This window comes from Sapajus apella, unplaced genomic scaffold (assembly GCF_009761245.1).
Source record: "Sapajus apella isolate SASKATOON/1434 unplaced genomic scaffold, GSC_monkey_1.0 scaffold8, whole genome shotgun sequence".
NCBI lineage: Eukaryota > Metazoa > Chordata > Mammalia > Primates > Cebidae > Sapajus > Sapajus apella.
The window spans coordinates 34,086,390-34,099,302 of NW_022436948.1; positions in this window are offsets into that span (position 1 = coordinate 34,086,390).

Consider the following 12,913-nt stretch of genomic DNA (forward strand, 5'->3'; position numbering starts at 1 on the left):
TTTTTTTTTTTTTTTTTTTTTTTTGAGATGAGGTCTTGCTCTGTCAGCCAGGCTGGAGTGCAGTGGTGCAATCTTGCCTTACTGCAAACTCTGCCTCCTGGTTCAATGAATTCTCCTGCCTCAGCCTCCTCAGTAGCTGGACTAACAGGTGCATGCCACTATGCCTGGTTGATTTTTGTATTTTTACTAGAGATAGGTTTCTGCCACCTTGCCCAAGCTGGTCTTGAACTCCTGAGCTCAAAGCAATCGGTCTGCTTTGGCCTCCCAAAATGCTGGGATTACAGAAATAGCCACCATGCCCAGCCAACTTTATTCTATCTTAAAATAAAGTTTATTATATTTATTTGATTATGATGCTTCTTTGATTTCTTCTTACTTTTATTCATTGCAAAGATCATTTCCTGGGAACCAAACCAAGTCTGTTTAAGAAAAAAACCTCGTAGGTTTTCTGAGTTATTTTCTGGTATTTCATCTGGCAAAACAATAGAATCATTCCTAGAATAAGGGACTTAAGGATTTTCTACAACCAACATGTGATGTGTTATTAGTAGATGCCATCAGGGCCATAATTTATATATGTTTTCACAAATAATAAATTCGACAATCAAACACTACAATTCATACTTTGGATGCCATTGAAATGAAAGGGACAAGTGTAATTTTTAGAAAATATTTTCAGAGTTGTTTGCTCCACAAGATTCTCACACTTTTTGGAGACATATTGTTTGCCGTCAGTGAAGAAAGGCTAGACTTTGAGGAATAGACGTAACATTAAACGAGATAAACTAGTCACTACTAAAGACACTTACCTGACTTACATGAGGAATCTCAAAAAGGTAAGATCTCAAAGAAGCAGAAAGTAGAATGGTAGTCACTAGGTTTGGAGTGCGCAGGCCTGGACTGGAGAGATTCAGATGAAAGGGTCCAAAATTACAGTTAAGAGGAATACGTTTGAGAGGTTTATTGTGGCTACAGTCAACATGCTGACTATAGTTAATAACAATAGATTGTATATTTGAAAATTGCTGGAAGAGTAGAGTTTGAGTGTTCTCACCACAAAAATAATATGTGAAGTAGCTCAGAGGTTACTTAGCTTGATTTAGTCATTCTGCTATGTATATGTATAACAAGGCATCGCCTTGTACACTATGCATAGGTATAATTTCTCTTCATTAATTAAAAAATTAAGTTTTTAAAAGCTATTTTGATGATATTTAAATTTTTTCTGCCAAAAAAAGAAACTTAAATTTCACCTATAAATCTCCTTCACCTCATTTAACATTGTGTTTTATCCAAAAGAATTAAATGCTTACGGTGATACAATTTGAAAACAATCTTTATATAGTGATAATTCAAGTTTGTCAGGTATGGTTTAAATACAAAAACATTTTACTCTAGATAACAATGATATCATAAGTTTTATAATTTCATGAACTACTTAGTGCTTCTTGAAGATGTCCCTCTTTATTGACATAATGTTATAAAATAAGAAATACACATTTTTTCTATTGATGTTATATTATCCTTTTTTTTTTTTTTTTTTAGATGCAGTCTCGCTCTGTTGAAGTGCCCTGGTGGGATCCCGGCTGACTAAAACCTCCGCCTCGCAGCATCCTAGATTCAAGCAATTCTCATGCCTCAGCCTCTTGATAGCTAGGATCAGAGGTGTACGCCATCAGGCCTAATTTTTGTGTTTTTAGTAGAGATGGGGTTTCACCATGTTGGCCAGGGTGGTCTCAAATCCCCTACCTCAAGTGATCCATCCATCTCAGCCTCCCAAAGTTTTGTGATTGCAGTCTTGAGCCACAGTGCAAGGCCAATTATCCATGTTTTTAAAATAAAACCCCACATATTAAAAAATAAAGATTATACAAATTAAAGCCGAAAGATTGCATTTACAAGAGAAAATGATGGGATTCATCATGAAAATATCATAGTTATCACTAAAATAATGTTTTGCTTACTATATATAAATCTAGCAGTAACTGTAGATGGATAGATTTAATCGGCATCACTTGTTATTTGTTGGAAGTAGAAGGTTTTACTTGCTTATTAGCTTTATTCAAACTGAATATATATTGTAATAGGACTATATTTCATGTTCATAGAGCACACAGAAAATGAATTTGTAGATTTTTTATATGTCCAAATAAGGAAAAGATCAGGATTTTATTTTTTGTTTCTTTAAAACTCTGGAGGGATTTGAGTTTAAGCAATTAAAACAAGTTATTTGTGTGATCATAAATGCTAAGATTTCCATCATTGTGGCTTATATTCCACAGCACAAAAAGCCATGACAGGAATAAATACAATGTTTTCTGATAAGGAGGTGAAGTTGTGGCAAGCAGGTGGCAAGATGACAAAAGTCAACGAAACTGTGTTCTGCAGTGTGGTTAAAGCCGTCTTGAAATCTAGGCTAAAACCAGAATTAAATGAAAACAGGAGGGGGTTGAAAACATTGGAAGACATAGAATTTACTGAGGTAGAAATCATTATACAGAGGGAGGGTAGAATCACGTGAGCAGTAATGTTAGGACATTATACTCACAAAGTGGAACGTTGGAAGTGGAGCAAATTTAGCTGACGTTGGGATGAGGTCACAGAGGGAATGGCAGAAACTGAATGCCTGGACCTGGGAATAGACAGTTGTCCAACAGACCTGAAGCTCACCTTTAGCAGTGAGGAGTCAACTGGAGCCAAACTTCAAGCTGGAAAAGAGACTATAGAGCCAAGTGAAGTTTAGCCCTGCCTACAATAGTAAGGCTTCACCTCCCATGGAAATGCAACAGGGGAGTTCTAAGTGTTTATTACACAAAAATATGATGGTGGTAGCTAGGTGACAAAAAAATAACAAAGAGGGGTAATATATATGTGCAGTAGATTTGGGGCAGGGAGGTGTCTGCAAGGAGATTCTACAACAGTGTGGAAACGGGTAGGAAAAGCTAGAGAAGGCAAGAAAATGATGACCAATACCAAATATGATAAAATGTTTGACAAATGGATGCCTGTGATAACATGGAAGACACAAATTATATATAATACAATTGTGCCATTAAAGCAAAATAATCATGAGGTAATCTGTTGAAAATTTGAGCTGGTTGCTTTTAGCTGCATTTGATAGGGAACTGTAAGAAAAATTCGGGGCTGAGCGTGGTGGCTCACGCCTCTAATCCCAGCACTTTGGGAGGCTGAGGCGGTCGGATCACGAGGTCAAAAGATCGAGGCCATCCTGGCCAACATGGTGAAACCCGGTCTCTACTAAAAATACAAAAATTAGCTGGGCATGGTGGTGCACGCCTGTAGTCCCAGCTACTTGGGGGGCTGAGGCAAAATTGCTTGAACTTGGGAGGCGGAGGTTGCGGTGAGCCGAGGTCGCGCCACTGCACTCCAGCCTGGTGCCTGGCAATGGAGCATGGCTCTGTCTCGAAAAAAAGAAAGAAAAAGAAAAGAAAAATTAGCCCAGAAGAAGTACTGGGCCAGTGTGATAAAGAAAATTTAGGGAAAACATAAAGACCTCAGACCTTGAGGATTCAAAAGTAGATTTATGCTTTTTAAATTACCAATTAGATTAGTTTTCTAAGACTGCAATAACAAAGTGCCACAAACTAGGTGACTTAAAACAATAGAAACTTACTGTTTCACAGTTCTGGAGGCCAGGAGCCTGAAATCGAACTTTAAATCGTGCTCCTTTAGGATCCTGTTTGTGGAGGAATCCATTCTTGCTTCTAACCCCCGGTAGTTCCATTCCAGTTGACTTGCGGCAGCATAACCCAAATCTTCCGATGGTCTGTGTTCCTGTCCCTTCTCATAGTCTTCTCTCTGTGCGTATCTGTCTCTGTGTCCAGATTTTTCCTTTTTATAGGGGCATCGGTCATATTAGATTAGGGTCCATGTTAATGATCTCATTTAACTTGATTATCTCTGTAAGAACTATTTCAATAGAATCACATGCGGAGGTACTGGTGGTTAGGACTTCAACATACCTTTCTTAGAGGACACAGTTCAACTCATGACACCAATTTTTCCACATAGGACAAGATTCTTAAGAATAGCCCAAGGAATCATTAAGAGTATTAAGATATACCATGTGGCTACAGACCAAACTAGGAAAAGTCATCCTGATTTTTTTAAGACTTCATAAAGATTAAAGTGGCTGTTGGTAGATCCTCTTGTCTGGTAAAAACTACTCATCAATATTAAGGCTAGGAGCCAGGCACAGCAACTCACACCTGTAATCCTGGCACTTTGGGAGGTGGGGGTGGGTGGATCATTTGAGGTCAGGAGTTCTAAACTGGCCAAAATAGTGAAACTCTGTCTCACTAAAAATGTAAAAATTAGCCAAGCATGGTGTCGTGCACCTGTAATCCCAGCTACTTGGGAGGCTGAAGCATGAAACAGCTTGAACCCAGGAGATGCAAGTTGCAGTGAGCCAAGATCATACCGCTGCACTTCAGCCTGGGCAACAAAGTGAGATTCCATCTCAAAAAATAAATAAATAAATTAATTAATTAACTAATTAAGACTATGGTCCAACCAAAATCCAAGGTATATGAAATACTCATAATTAAGTATATAATTAGAAATGTGTCATAAAAAATTTATAGTGTGGCCTTTTCACTAACTAAAATCAAATATGTGAAAAATTTAAACATTTTTGAGATAATTAGCAAAAGCATTACCAGCCTGAATTAAAAGAAAATGGGATTAAGAGAAGACTCTAACCTCAAATTCCTACATAACATGAAGCGGGCTGAAAAACCTTCAGATAACAAAATAGAAATATCATTTAGAAATTTTTTATATATTTCCTACCAAGCAGGGTAATTGTAGGAACTTTGAGAAAGAGGAGCAATGAACTATGGAGAAAAATAGACGAGAGTCAATTGCTAAGGAGATTGATCAAAGTGTGGTTTTTAAACCAAGGGTAGAGAGATCTGACGACATTCCCTCAGTAAGATTTTGGACTTGCAATGAAACAGTGACTACTATGGCCTCCCAGTTTTTCACTCCTGGAATAAGTGTTTATTATTATATTTTCTCTGTTTCAACATTCTATGGTGGGTGGAGAGATTGGTAATTGGTATCATAGATCTTCATTTCAAATGTATATGTCTGAAGACTGGTAGATCATGAATCCTAGACTTCAAGCTGATGTTGTAACTGAATGAGACTTTTGGTATTCATAGTAAGTTGATCTTGCAGATGAAAGAGAAGTGAATATTTATGGAAAATGGACAAAGTACAGTAGATGAGATTCTTGTTAAAAGAACATTTACTTCCTTCTCCTTTGACCCCCAATGAACACACTTGAAGCAGACTTGAGCCAAGCCTACAACAGTGAGGAGCCAATAACAGTCAGACCGGCGTCTCAAGGCAGAGCTGCCTCAGTAAGATGAATCTCTATCAGCTGAGCCTCAGCCAGCTCTTAGCCATGCAAATGATCCCAGCTGATGTAAGAAGAGCTGCACGGGCTGACTCAATTTTTTGGTCCTTTGCTACAGAGCTTTACTGGAGCAATAGCTAACCAATATTTTCTCAGATAAAAAGAAAAATGCTTGTGGAGTATGTAATCTACTCTTCTATATGAACTGATGAAAAATGATTTCTTTCTCTTTTGTTCATAGGACTATCTTGACATTATAAATGTTTTAACTTTACATGAGTTAACGTGTGCCTCTTTGTTGTCTCTTATTATAAACAAAGGTTGTTTTAAATCAAATAATAACTCACCTATGAAAGAAGCAAAATTGTTAATGATTGTTATATTACTTTTTATGTTTGTTTTAGAATATCATATCATAATTCTAGAAAACAAGAGGATCAAATGTACGACTATCTCTGGTTTTCATGCACTTTTACTCGAGTTTAATGAGCTAAATAGTCACTCATAAACTTCCTTTTGATGTCATCCTACGTAAGACACTAAATTAAAAATTATAAAACTCCTTATGAGTCTTCCGCACCCAATTCATCCTTATCACTTCCCAGAAAGATGCCAGGAAGCACCAAAACTTCACTCCTTCACCCAATAAAAGCAGATATATTAGAAATACTTAGATATCTTTGGAATTCTCTATATTTTAATAGCTTAATTACGTTATAAAAGCTATCCTATTTCTTAAACACACAATGTAAGAAGTTATTCAATAAAGATGGGTCACCCTGCCCTAGCTTATTTTTATAAGGTTAAGTGAGTTTGTTTTTAAGAGAGTTTGTTTTTCTGAAAGAAACATCTAGGGTATCACATGATAAACCATATAGTATTGCAAAATAATTTCAGTACAGAAGTAGAAGACTGTCTGCCAGTAAACTCTAAGACTTTCCTAACATAAAATTGAGAAAAGAATTTTCATTTTGATTGCTTTACTTGATAAAGTTTTGAGTGCTAGTATTCATATTTTACATTCCAACAGGCTAACCTATTATCTTCATCAGTGGCTGAAACACAAAAATCTAAGTTCTATTTTATCTAGCCAAATTGTAGGATACAGATCTGACTCAATATGTTTGGATGTCCCCTCCAAATCTCATGTTGATATGTGTTCCCCAGTGTTAAAGGTAAAACCTGGCTGGATTAGTCTGTTCTTGCACTGCTATTGACAAATACCTGAGACTGGGTAATTTGTAAGAAAAGAGGTTTAATTGGCTCATGGTTCTGCAGACTGTACAGGGAGCATAGTGGCATCTGCTTCTGGGAAGGCCTCAGGAAGCTTCCAATCACAGCAGAAGGCAAAAAGGAGTACGGGCACATCACAAGGCAAAAACAGGAGCCAGAGAGACAGAGGTGGTTGGGGGCTGGGGAGAGGTGACACACTTTTTTTAAATGACCAGATCTTATGAGAACTCACTGTTATGAAGACAGCACCAAGCCATGAGTGGCCCCAGGACCCAAACACCTCCCATAAGACCAACCTGCAGCACTGGGAATTATAATTCAACATGGTATTTGGGTAGCAACAAATAAATACCCAAACTATATAAAGGTGTTTGGGTCATGGTCGCAGATTCCTCAAGAATGTCTTGGAGCCAGCCTTGCAGTAATAAGAGAGTTCTCACTCTGTCCACGTAAGATCTGGTTGTTTAAAAGAGTGTGGAATGCCCCCTCTTATTCCCGTTAGCCATATGATACCTGCCATGTAATGTCTTCCCTGTGATTATAAGCTCCCTGAGGCCTTCACCGGAAGAAAACACTGGTACCACATTTCCTATACAGCCTGCAGAACCACGAGTTAATTAAACTTCTATTTTTCGTAAATTATGCAGCCTCAGGTAGCAAGACAAGGATAGACCAACACATTCTAGTTGGAGATATAAGATATCTTTGTGTCTCTGTGTGAATATGTGAGGGACTGTGTTAAGGAAAATTGCCTGTGTTTCAAACGCAGGAATTTCCCAATACCATACCTCCATCCATACCCCCATCCAGGAATGTAAAGTTCATTTTTTAACTTCCCCTCACATGGGCTAGGTAGAAATTCCAGGTGAGCTGTTGTGTTGGAAAATCCGCAAAAAGCCAGGGAAAGAGAGGCTCTGTTGTTGAGCCCAAGCAACCAATCTGGGTTCAGAGTCGAAGATCAGTCACTCCAGAGGAAGTTAGATAGAACTCCTCTAATTGAACTGAACATGAATGGGGCGGGAATAACTCCAGGGTTAAAATCCCCCTACCTGCCCCTACCTGTGCAGATTTCCCTCTCTGGGATTCCCTCCCACAACAATGTGGGAGCTGTCTTTCCCTCCGTCCCTGTAGGGATATCCCCTCGGATTCCCCTCCCACAGCAGCATGGGAACTCTCTCTCTCTCGAACTCTCTCTCTCTCCCTAATAAATAGCTTTCTGCCAGACTCTTTGAGCCCGATATCTACAGTACTTGAATGGTAAGTTCACCGCACCACCAGGGCCTCTTCCCCATTCTTGGGGCAAAGAGAGGCCAAGAACCTCGGGCACAACAAACTGGGGAGAGAGCTGAGCCGCAGAAAACATATGAACAGTTAGCATTTACAAACTTGTATCTGTCTACTTTCTCTTGTTTAAAAAAAGAAAAAAAAAAAAAAACTTCAAAAAATGGGATTATGGAAGGTCAGCAAAGGGTGTGTTTGAGATGTTTGGGTGGTTAAGTGGGCATTTTCACAACATGGCTTCCCCTGTGGCATGTTTAGTTGTGATATTTGACAGATATCCTTGCAGTTTAAGATGACACTTTTAAAATAAATTCTCTCCTAATGATAAAAATAAATATCTATACCTTAGCCTTAAACAATTTTAGCATATAAGGTATAATGAACAGAGATTGAATCCCAAAGTACTTTAGTACAATATTTTTTACTCAGAACTGTGGGACTAGGCACCTAATGGACAATTGTGATGCTTTAATTATATGCGCTAACTTGGATAGGCTGTGGTACCTTGTTGTTTCATTAAATACCAGTCTGGATGTTGCTGTGAAGGTGTTTTCCAAATGTGATTAACATTTAAGTTATACACTATGAGTAAAGCAGATTACCTTCCGTAATGTGGATGGGCCTCATCCAATCAATTGAAAGCCTTAAGGGCAAAGACATCAGTTTCCTGAGGAGAAAGAAATTCAGATTCAACACTGCAACACAGAACTGCTCCCTGAGATTCCAGTCTGCCTGGCTTGCTCTGGAGACTTTCAACTCAAGACTTCACCTTTAGCTCTTACCTGAATTTACAGCCTGCTGGCTTGCCCTGAATATTTAGGAGATGACAGTGCCAGCAATCCTATGAGCTAACCCCCTAAAACAGATCTCATTCCTGTAATCCCAGCTTTTTGGGAGGCCAAGTCAGGTGGATTACCTGAGGTCAGGAGTTCAAGACCAACCTGACCAACATGGTAAAACCCCATCTCGGCTAAAAATTAAAAAAATTAGCTGTGTATGGTGGTGGGCACCTGTAATCCCAGCTATTCGGGAAGCTGAGGCAGGAGAATTGCTTGAACCTAGGAGGGAGAGGTTGCAGTGAGCCAAAGTGATACCATTGAACTCCAGCCTGGGCAACAGGAGTGAAACTCCATCTCAAAAAATTAATTAATTAATTAATTAATTTTGTTCTTTCTCCAATTTTATATGTTTTTATAAAATAGGATATATAGAGATATATGTGTATATATCCTATTGATTTAATATAGTCAATAACTAGGACAGACTGAATATTTATAGCATAACAGAATAATTTGGCTCTGAAACTATTCACATACATAACTAATGGCTGAATTTTTAGGTAAACTCAGAACACTACAACAGCTGTTTAGCTTCATTGTGTCCTTCCTTTCTGAGCTACAGGAATACAAGGTCTTAACACTATGTACTGATTTAGTTAGATCCCTTCACCACCTTAGCATTATTGTCTTCTTCATTTAACCTTTTGCATTAATCTATGGGATTATCAAGTGCTCTTAATTTTTCTTACAAAGCTTTCTGATGATGCATTTAAACAACCAGGGGCTACGTAGCCCAGGGCAGCACAGTCAGAAAAAATAGCCCATAATACCACAAGATTGTGAGAATGAAAAACGTCAGTATTATCACCATATACTATTTGACAGCCATGGATTTAGAAAGTAGGTGTTCACAGAGAAACTCAGAGAGAATAGGTACTTCTATTACCATGCTTACAAGAAGTTTCAAACTTCCAGCAGTGATCTCTGGCTGTTACCTTCTACATCCAAATATCAGAAGGGTATATTTGCACCTAGGCTTAACAATAATCCCATAAACGTATTGCTTGCTTTTACAAAAAGTCTCTTTAGTAGAAGGAAACAAATTAGAAGTGTCTAGAATGGGTGTTGAGTAAAGTAACCAACAGAGTAAATACCTTTTGTTCCTCAATTTTGAAATGCACATTCCTTCCCACATTCACACTTAAAAAGCGATAATACCTCATTTATTCTGACATAATTATTATGTATTGTATAACTGTATCAAAATATCCCATGTACTCCATAAATATATATACATACTATATACTCATAAAAATAAAAGTAAAATAACAGTAACATAGCTTTGCATAATACAAACGTTGCTATTTTTAGATGATTCTTGGATTTTATCCTGCCTGTTATAACAGAAAGGATTCAGTGTCTAAGACGTATTTTTCTTTGTACCACTTTTGTGGCATCATTCTTATTCTCTCTCACAACTAAAATTACTCTCCCTTTCTTTCCTATTGATCCAGTAATATGAGGACTCCAAGAAGCCTTCATCTTAGTCTCTAGTACAATAAAACCATTACTGTGTTCCTTGGTAGAAACATGTCTCTGTTTAATACATAGATCTCGAATCATCAGTTCATCTATAGTCCTGGGATGAAGGCAAACATTTTGTCAGTGGCTCATCAGTTGAAATATTTTCCGGACTACATATTCCGTCTGTGGGAGAAACAACACTCTGTACATGGTCACTAATTTAAAACATGTTTTTCATCCCATAGGTGGATCGCACAGCCTTGCAGGGCATTGCCTGTCAGATGGCATCATTTCCACCACACTGTAATAGAATAATAATAGGACAGACCATTTCATCATTCTGCAATGTCAGCTGCTTCTGATGATGTGGTACATGGAAACAACAATGAAACATATAGGTGTCAGATCATTGCTTTACTTCCTTTGGCTGAAAAGTAAATTATTTTATCAGAACCAATTCTGTGTTTAATGCAAAGATGGTGATTACAGCATTCAGTGATCTACAAATGGTGCTGCTTTCTGAAGATTCTCAATCCTTTTTGTAACCAGTGTCTAGGGTAATCAACATGCTAACAGGCATCTAGTATATTATAGAAAGTTTGCCATATCAAGAACTGCCATAGATCTTTGCTGGTGGTTTACTGGCTTTCAGTGGTGGCCACAACTACATCAACCTTCACCATGGGGAGTCCCTACTGTGGAGCACATCCAGAGCAAGTTTTTCTAGTGCTTTGCCTGTAGGTTCACAAGCTCATGGAGCAAACACTAAGGTGCCTGGGGAAAAAAGCAGATCATCCTGTCACATGACTAAAATGTGATGCAGAGACAGCATTCTCATGATATACAAAAGTGATCTAAGTCTGGGTCTATTACTAAAGATCTATCCACTTATTTTCTAATCACTTCATCAATGATCTTTCTATCTTCCTTTTTTTTTTTTTCAATTCCTTGTTAATGCAGACAGCTAAATCCTGCTTGTTAGTCAATATAGATTCATTTCACTGTCCATCTCCCCTTCCAGGAAAGGCAGTTCCTGTGGAAAATTATTGGTTTTTGTCAGAAAAGTTTTCCTTACCCATTGTATTAGTCCATTCTCATACTACTAATAAAGACATATCCACGACTGGATAATTTACAAATAAAACAGTTTTAATTGACTAACAGTTCCACAGTGCTGGGGAGGCCTCAAGAAACTTGCAACCATGATGGAGGAGAAGCAAACATATCCTTCTTCACATGGCCGCATCAAGGAGAAGTGCAGAGCTGAGTGGAGAAAAAGCCTCATAAAACCATCATGAAAACTCCCTCACTACCAAGAGAAGAGCATGGGGTAACCACCCCCACAGTTAGATCACCCCCCACCGGGTCCTTCTCACAACACATGGGGATTATGGAAACTACAGTTCAAGTTGAGATTTGGGTGGGGACACAGCCAAACCATATCACCCATTGTCCATCAGGGTTACCCTGAAGCAGTGGTGTTTCAGCTTACATCAGTATTTTAAAAATCTGTATATTAGTCTTGAATTATTTTTTCTAGTTCATTCCCTGTACATTAAGAATTTCCACGTGACCATAAATGAGGGTTTAGTTGCCAGTGCAGCATGAATATATTCACTGAGAATTCACCTACTGATGCAACTTGTGATTTCTCAACCAGCTTTAGCCAGCATATATATATATATAGGGATTTCTTGACCAGCTTTAGCCATAATGCATGCATGGCCAGTAGCAAAATATAAATATATATATATATATATATATATAGTGTGTGTGTGTGTGTGTATACTATATATATTGTATTATATATACATATATATTATATAGAATAATATATATATCCAAATGTATATATTGCTACTATATATATATATACACACACACACATATATATATGTGTGTATATGTGTGTGTGTGTGTGTATATATATATATATGGAGCAAACACTAAGGTGCCTGGGGAAAAAAGCAGATCATCCTGTCACATGACTGAAATGTGATGCAGAGAGGGCATTCTCATGATATACAAAAGAGATCTAAGTGTGTATATATATGTTGCTACTGGCCATGCATGCATTATGGCTTCATGAATAAACAAACATCCATTTCACAAAGAGCAGATCAAGTTTATGCTCATTTTGTATCACATATTTAAGTATTCTGGTTCTACTAGGACCTAATTTAAGTACTCTGTTTCTACTAGGACCCAATCTTGTTGTGCTCTAGACTGGGCAACAAGAGCTAAACTCCATCTCAAAAACAAAACAAAACAAAAACTCATTGCATAATGACAGCACTCAGAATTCGTTTTTACTCTCTACCCACTTTTTTGTCTCTTGCATTAATGAAAATGTCAAATATCTTCACCTTCCTCCCCTAAATCATACTATAGTGAACATTTTATTTTAACAGGAATATCCTGTTATATAAATGGACCAGAGATGATGCCTGTGTATGAACCTAAAATGACCCCTATGCTGTTTGCCTCTTCACAGTAGCTTAGATTACATTAACCTAAAGACTGCCAGCACCAAACCCAACTTCTTACACATAAACAATTGTTTTAAAGATAGCCATAATAAACAAATTGTTAGCCATTTATAGCCTACCAATGTTGCATACTTCAAAAAACTACACCCAGTATTTGCCAACCATAGGTTAGACGAACCCTGTAGTTGTAAATATATATTTTTAAAAGCCCAAACTGCTACTAC